Source organism: Aulonocara sp. 'chitande type north' Nkhata Bay, linkage group LG3 (assembly GCF_057382095.1).
Source record: "Aulonocara sp. 'chitande type north' Nkhata Bay isolate Kocher_YH1m ecotype deep benthic linkage group LG3, A_spYH_male_GT1.1, whole genome shotgun sequence".
In the NCBI taxonomy this organism is placed as follows: Eukaryota; Metazoa; Chordata; class Actinopteri; order Cichliformes; family Cichlidae; genus Aulonocara; species Aulonocara sp. 'chitande type north' Nkhata Bay.
The window spans coordinates 56,607,409-56,614,911 of NC_141346.1; the positions used below are offsets into that span (position 1 = coordinate 56,607,409).

The window sequence follows — 7,503 nt, forward strand, 5'->3', positions numbered from 1 at the left end:
ATTTTTTTTCTTTCCCCGCTCGCCCCTGTGGGCGGTCAATCTTTATATATATATATATATATATATATACACATATATATATATATCTATATATATATAGATATATATATATATATCTACAGGCCTTTGGAGCCGAGGATCGCAAGTTTCATTCCCGCCTGGGATGTCTGTATCCAGTAAGGGTCCTGAGGCTAGACCCCCTATGCTAAGTGAGCCTACTGCAGACATGAGCGAGACAGATTTTTTTTTATAGATATATATAACATATCAGAGGGGCTTTTAATAAGATATATATATTAAAAAAACCCTCTTTACATCTGCTAATGAAAGTGAAAATGAATGAAAATAAAATGCTAGAGAAAGGGCTGTGTGGAGAGCTGTTATAAATGCATGATCTGTTGATCTGTTAGAGTTTAAGTTGAGTTTAAACTACATACATCTTATGTAATACTCAATACAAATACACTATGAACACCTTCATCTTGTTGAATTTAATATGCTGTGTGTATTATATTCTGACAAGATGAAATGTAAATGTAACTGATTTTGTTCAATAATGAGTTTGAGTGGGTTTTATTTCTTTTATGTCATTTTTGATTTCGTTGTTAGTTATTATTTTGTTTTGTTTATGACTTTGAATAAATAAAGTTTGGAGGAAAAAACACCAGTGGTTGTTATCCTGCTGGGATTTGTGGTTCATTAAATACTTGGTGTTGATTTTTAAATTCACTTCTGGAACCTTATGAAGTGGAGTCAGCTTTGGATACCATGGGAACCATTGGTGCATCTCTCAGAGTTCAGTGAAGGCAAGCATTAAGCAGGACCAAAACAAATGTCCCTCACATGCCAAGGGTAAGAAAAAAACTGGTGGTCAGTGGTAGTTTTAGTAAATCAAAGGACATTCAGTGTTTTTTTTTCCTTTTAATTGTGTTATTTTCAATTGAATTCATGTTTCAGGTCCAGTTTATCTTTAAAACTAGGCACAAACACGAGACGGAATGTCTGTAAATTTGTAGTATCTAACTTGATTATCTTTCTTATTGCTACTTTAAAGTATTTAATCATATTTTCAAGCTAAATTTTAAAGGTACATATGTTGTTTTTCATTTATGTGCTTGGATGAGAAGTCTTAACATCATTGTTGTTTTTAAGGCAGTATTTGGATAATTTTTCTCTAAACTTATTATCTTTATGTTTGTCAGAGCTGATTCACTGAGTAACACCAGCAGCCAAATGCTCACAGTGGCAGAGGTAAGTCACTTTAACGTGACACATTAGATAAGGAAGAGACATGGCATTCCAAGTGTAACCCACCTAAAATTGCCTCATGAAAATTAACTGCTGATCCCGAGGAATGCCAGGTAGGTGGCACTATGAGATTATGTAGTGCTTGTGAATTTAAATAGCGAAGGAAAACGACGTTAAGGCTGTATCCCAATTCGGGGTCTGCAGCTTTAAAGTACGCAGCCTTAACGGTCCTCAAGGTCCGCGTACTCAAAGACCGTTAAGGCCGGAAGTGCGAGGCTTGGAAACGTTTCATACAGCTTTGTTTGACAGAAATGAAGGAGAACATATTTTGTACATTTGTTTCTACATGAGCTCTGTGTGATTTGATAAGAATCTGAGGCTGAGACCACAGGACTGTACAAACATGATTGTTGGGCTTCATTTCTGTACTGAACAGTCATTTTAAGATTAGCTAGTAAATAACAATTAGATAGTGTTGTTCATGAGACTAAAATCATCTCACTTTGGTAATGTAACTATAATATGGCCAATATTATAGTTATTATATTAATCATTATTAGTTATTACAGCAGTGAGTTTGAACTCTGTGTCAAATACTGAGCTTCAGTAAAGATTCAAGTTGCAGTTATTTATTTATATCACCTTAAATCTTCACTCAAAGACAAGTATCTGTTACAGTGTATATATAGATGTATCATACATAAGAGACAAATGTTGTTCTTTTAATGTGTTGGCATTACTAAATTTGGCTCAGTGCTTACATATATGTGTAAAAAGAAAATGTACGAGCTGTGATAACTGTTTCTGATAGAATGAAGAGTAGACTTTGCTGCTCTTAACTTTTTACTGTCCACTTTCTGCTGTGAACAAACAAATTTCCTATGTGTGGGACTAATAAAGGTTTATCTTATCTTATCTTATGTGAAGGTGAAAGGTAAACTTCACAGTGACATAAAAATGTTCCCAAAGGGGCCAGGGGAACAGTTAATTTAGCATTTTTGGCATTACAGGTACAGCCAGGATATATTTTTACTTACCTTTCACTAAAATTGCAGTTTCCCTGCTGACTCCAATTATGGAATCAGATGGGGAAGCACAGAGTTTCCGTTGTTGAATAGTGGGTTTGTGTATGCATTTGGTGACGTGTGAACAGGATTACTTTGCTTACTTGTAAATAGCCTGTTTAAGTTACATATAAATGGGTAAAAAACATGTATAATTAATATGCAAAATATTGTTGGGGTAATGAGCATGCTGACTGCATCAAAACATCTTCTGACTACAAACACGTTTTTCATCCCTCACCTGGCGGGAGGAGTTTATGAAAGAAGGACACAACAACTCTTCAGTAATTTCCCATTTCCACTTTTTCACAACACCTCAGTCTTTGTAAGGAGGAAGTCTATCAGATCAAATGGTTGTAGATTGTTGTTACTCTGTCCATCTCTTCTTTCTCTTTATATACAGACCGGGAAAATGCAAAGAAGACCTCACCATAAGAAGGGGGTAGATTCAACTGAAGAACAGCTGGATCTGCGCACAAAAGTTCACACCAAACGATACCTCTGTGAGCAGTGTGGGAAAATGTTCAAAACACTATTAAGTTTGAAGGTCCATCAGCGTCTGCACACTGGACAAAAACCCTATTCTTGTGATCAGTGTGGCCAGAGCTTTGCCCAGTTAGTTCATCTTCAGGTGCATCAGTTTGGGCACAGTGGAAAAAAACCATTCCTCTGTGAAGAGTGTGGAAAGACCTTCACTCACCGAAGTCCTTTGAAAAGACACCAATACACCCACACAGGAGAAAAACCATTCCCCTGTGATGAGTGTGGAAAAAGGTTCTCTCACTTAGGGAACTTGAAAATGCACCAGCGTATTCACACAGGAGAAAAACCATTCCCCTGTAATAACTGTGGAAAACGCTTCGTCCAAGCAATTCATTTACAGAAACACAAGTGCATGCCACAGGTGTAGGAAGCATCCTGCCCTACATCGGCACTTCCACAAATGTTTATCAACCCATTAAAATAATTTGCAAGCATATTAACATGTTGTCATTCTAATTTCATTTTCAAATGAAAGCCAATGACAGGGAGATATTTTCTTTCTTTTCTAAGTGCATGTCTCATGTGTCTTAGTTATTGCTTCTTTTGATAGAGTTTTCAGATGCACTGATCAAAGCTTCACTCTCTGCAACTTGGCAGAATTGTGAGGATTTTGTTTGACTAGAGGATTTTGTGCTGCAATTCTGGATGAGGTGCTGACAAATTAATTATCAGACAACTAACTGAACCAAATGTTTACATTTTCCCCTTGCACTGTCTCTGCTCTGCTCCAAATGAAGATGCTCTAATTCTTTTTTTTTTTCATTAAACCTGACTCGAGTCAACACTCACAGCCTGATAACTGGCTTTTCAAGCTCTGAAGTTTGGTGTTGCAGATCTCTCGGCACACCTCAGCCTGGGAGAAAAGATTTGCATTCCTCAGGTGAAACCATGCGTGTTTATTGTAGTAACACCTAATTTTCTGCTGAAGGATGGCCTCAAGAAGTGCAAAGGTCTTAAAACTGTACCAGTGGAATTAGTGTGTTACAGGTGCCAGATATCCTTACAGCTGTTTCTGTTCAGACGTTTACTGTAAGCCACGAACGTCCCAAACCACAAACATGGATGCCTAAATATGATTGAAGATTGTGCTCGTACATGAAAGCATACTCTCTGAATATTACAACATCAATCTCATAACTGCCATGGAAACAACACAGGGGCTATTATTCGTATGATTACCGAGCTGGAGCAGATCGGTGGATGCTTAGATGAATGGGCAAGTAGAAGGATGCATGGTGTATTATATGTCTAGTGGGTATGTGTTAACAGATGGGATTGCAAAGCTTAGATGAGTCCCTTGAATTGGTTTGTCATAATATCGATAGCTGAGGATAGGCACAGTGATGCTGTTTATTGATTGGTTTTGGCTAGATCAGGGGTCGGCAACCTTTCTATCTGTTAAGAAATATACTCTAAAACACTTCTTCAGTAAAGACTCAGAGAAGAGAAACACACAGAACTTCTTGCTAGCAAGGGCAGTCTCCAGAACAGACTCGCACTGAGAAACTGCCCCGGTCTTTATTTATATGCTTCAGTGGGCGTTTGTTCCATACATTGAAATGTGGAGCTGTACGTGTGTGTGGTGTGTGTAGTGTGTGTGGTGGGTCAGAGTGTGACCCCATAAATGACTTCCCTACACCTGCTGGTCTCGAAGTCCAGCAGTTCATCAAACCAAAAGGCACTTAGACTAAGACAGATATAGCTACGTTAATTCTACCGTAAAACAATAAGACAAGGTACGACCTCTCCCATACTCCTAGGATGTGGGTGTGAACACCCTGGAATGTTACAGACATTCTTTCAATATGCCACCAACTATATACTTCTAAACACAAATGATTACATGCAGTATTCTACCATATGCAAACTTATATCATTAAAAGATTATACTGACTACTAAGTACAATTTTCCTATTGACACGATCTAAAAGCCATCTAAAATTTTCTCAGAAGTCAATGTGCCATATGATGTATTAGCAATAAATTTAATAATGCTTTATATTAACAGTCACACACTATATAAAACAACTTTATAGAACTATATTTGTTCGTAGATGTTGGTGTTACACCCCTGAAAACAGGGGGGAAAGAATTACGAGAGTGATTATGACTTGCGTCTCTCATGCAGTAGTTTATTGCAGTGAGGAGAACGCGCGAAAGCCCTCTAGTGGAGAATAGAGACACTACTAATCGATCCCAGAAAAGGCTTACTAGCCAATCACTGATGTATAGATTGTAGTTCTCTTAAGTAATATGAAAGCAATTAATATAACATGAAAAATAATAAACTCTTAACCATTTTCTTACCATATTTACATTATTTTCGTCCTCATATCAACTGATATGAATTTGTATTAACTGAACAGCATATGCAGTAGTCCTTCAACCTGTCACACTTGCAGCTATCAGCGAATAGTTATCTACGGTGGCCCCTAGAGACAAAGCATGTATAAACTCCAAAACACTTACAAATTCCAAATAGCACGCACAAACTCCTCAACACATACAAAATCCAAAACACATGCAAACTCCAAAACACATGCAAAATCCAAAACACATGCAAAATCCAAAACACATGCAAAATCCAAAACACGTACAAAATCCAAGACACGTACAAGCTCCAAAACACATACAAAATCCAAAACACGTACAAAATACAAAACACGTGCAAAATCCAAAACACGTGCAAACTCCAAAACACGTGCAAACTCCAAAACACGTACAAAATTCAAAACACGTACAAAATTCAAAACACGTACAAAATCCAAAACACGTACAAAATCCAAAACACGTACAAAATTCAAAACACATGCAAACTCCAAAACACATACAAAATCCAAAACACGTACAAAATCCAAAACACGTACAAAATTCAAAACACGTGCAAACTCCAAAACACGTACAAAATCCAAAACACGTACAAAATTCAAAACACGTACAAAATTCAAAACACGTACAAAATTCAAAACACGTACAAAATCCAAAACACATGCAAAATCCAAAACACGTACAAAATCCAAAACACGTGCAAACTCCAAAACACATACAAAATCCAAAACACATACAAAATCCAAAACACATACAAAATCCAAAACACGTACAAAATTCAAAACACATGCAAACTCCAAAACACATACAAAATCCAAAACACGTGCAAAATCCAAAACACGTACAAAATTCAAAACACGTGCAAACTCCAAAACACATACAAAATCCAAAACACGTACAAAATTCAAAACACGTGCAAACTCCAAAACACATACAAAATCCAAAACACGTACAAAATTCAAAACACATGCAAACTCCAAAACACATACAAAATCCAAAACACATGCAAAATCCAAAACACGTACAAAATTCAAAACACATGCAAAATACAAAACACGTACAAAATCCAAAACACGTACAAAATCCAAAACACGTGCAAAATCCAAAACACGTACAAAATTCAAAACACGTACAAAATTCAAAACACATGCAAACTCCAAATCACAACGGAAGTGCTCCAGGACGCTAGGGGCAGTGTTGAGCTCGATTTGTAAAATAAACGGCAAGTTTGTTGCAAACACATGGGCTCTAGTCTCCCTTGCGCTTCCCAGGTTGCCTAGCAACTATGATACTAACAGCTGGAAACGTGTCATACAACTTTTTTTGACAGAAATGAAGGAGAACATATTTTTTTTTCATTTGTTTGTTTGTTTCTACAAGAGCTTTGTGTGATTTGATAAGTATCTGAGGCTGAGACCACAGGACAGTAAAACATGATTTTTGGGCTTCATTTCTGTACTGAACAGTCATTTAAGATTAGCTAGTAAATAACAATTAGCTAATGTTGTTCATGAGACTAAAGTCATATCACTTTGGTAATGTAAATATAATATGGCCAATATTATGGTTATTATATTAGTCATTATTAGGTATTACAGCAGTGAACATGAACTCTTTGTCAAATACTGAGCTTCAGTACAGATTCAAGTTGCAGTTATTTACATGTCTTACCACCTTAAATCTTCACTCAAAGACAAGTATATAGGAATGACTGCCAAATTTATTTGCCACTGAAGCCGAAGGATGGCATCTGAATAAAACCTCTCTTGACATGCCTAGATGACATTAAAGCTTGGTTGGCTCTAAACTTTTTAAATTTGAATGAAAAGAAAACAGATTTGTTGGTGTTTGGACCCAGTGGCCCCTGTGAGTCCTCTTCTTTTCATTTGGAACCCCTGGAGGTTTATTTTAAACCTGTTGTTACTGCCCTTGGTTTTAAGTTGGACCAGTCCATTTTTATCATTTAAGGCGACTGGCAAGAGTGAAATCGTTTCTTTCTAGGCAGCACTTTGAAACCGTGATCCATGCTTTTATTTCTTCCCCTGTGGACTACTGTAACGCACTTTATGTGGGGGTCAGTCAGTTGTTACTCTGACATCTGCAGCTGGTTCAAAATGTATATTGACAGTGCATAGGTGTATCATATATAAGAGACAAATGTTGTTCCTTCAGTATGTTGGCATTACTAAATTTGGCTCAAATGCTTACATACATGTGTAAAAAGAAAATGTACAAGCTGTGAGCTGTTTCAAATCAAATCACTTTTATTGTCACATCACATGTGCAGGTACATTGGTACAGCACATGTGAGTGAAATTCT

General features: G+C 36.9%; 1 long non-coding RNA gene across 1 annotated transcript; it reads left to right on the top strand.

The window, feature by feature from the left end:
- The first annotated feature begins 398 nt into the window (after window positions 1–398).
- On the top strand, window positions 399–3,307 carry LOC147336252 (uncharacterized). The gene is made up of 3 exons (XR_015128256.1): window positions 399–852; window positions 1,203–1,251; window positions 2,716–3,307. It is a non-coding gene; the product is annotated as an uncharacterized LOC147336252 (long non-coding RNA).
- Window positions 3,308–7,503: the final 4,196 nt, after the last annotated feature.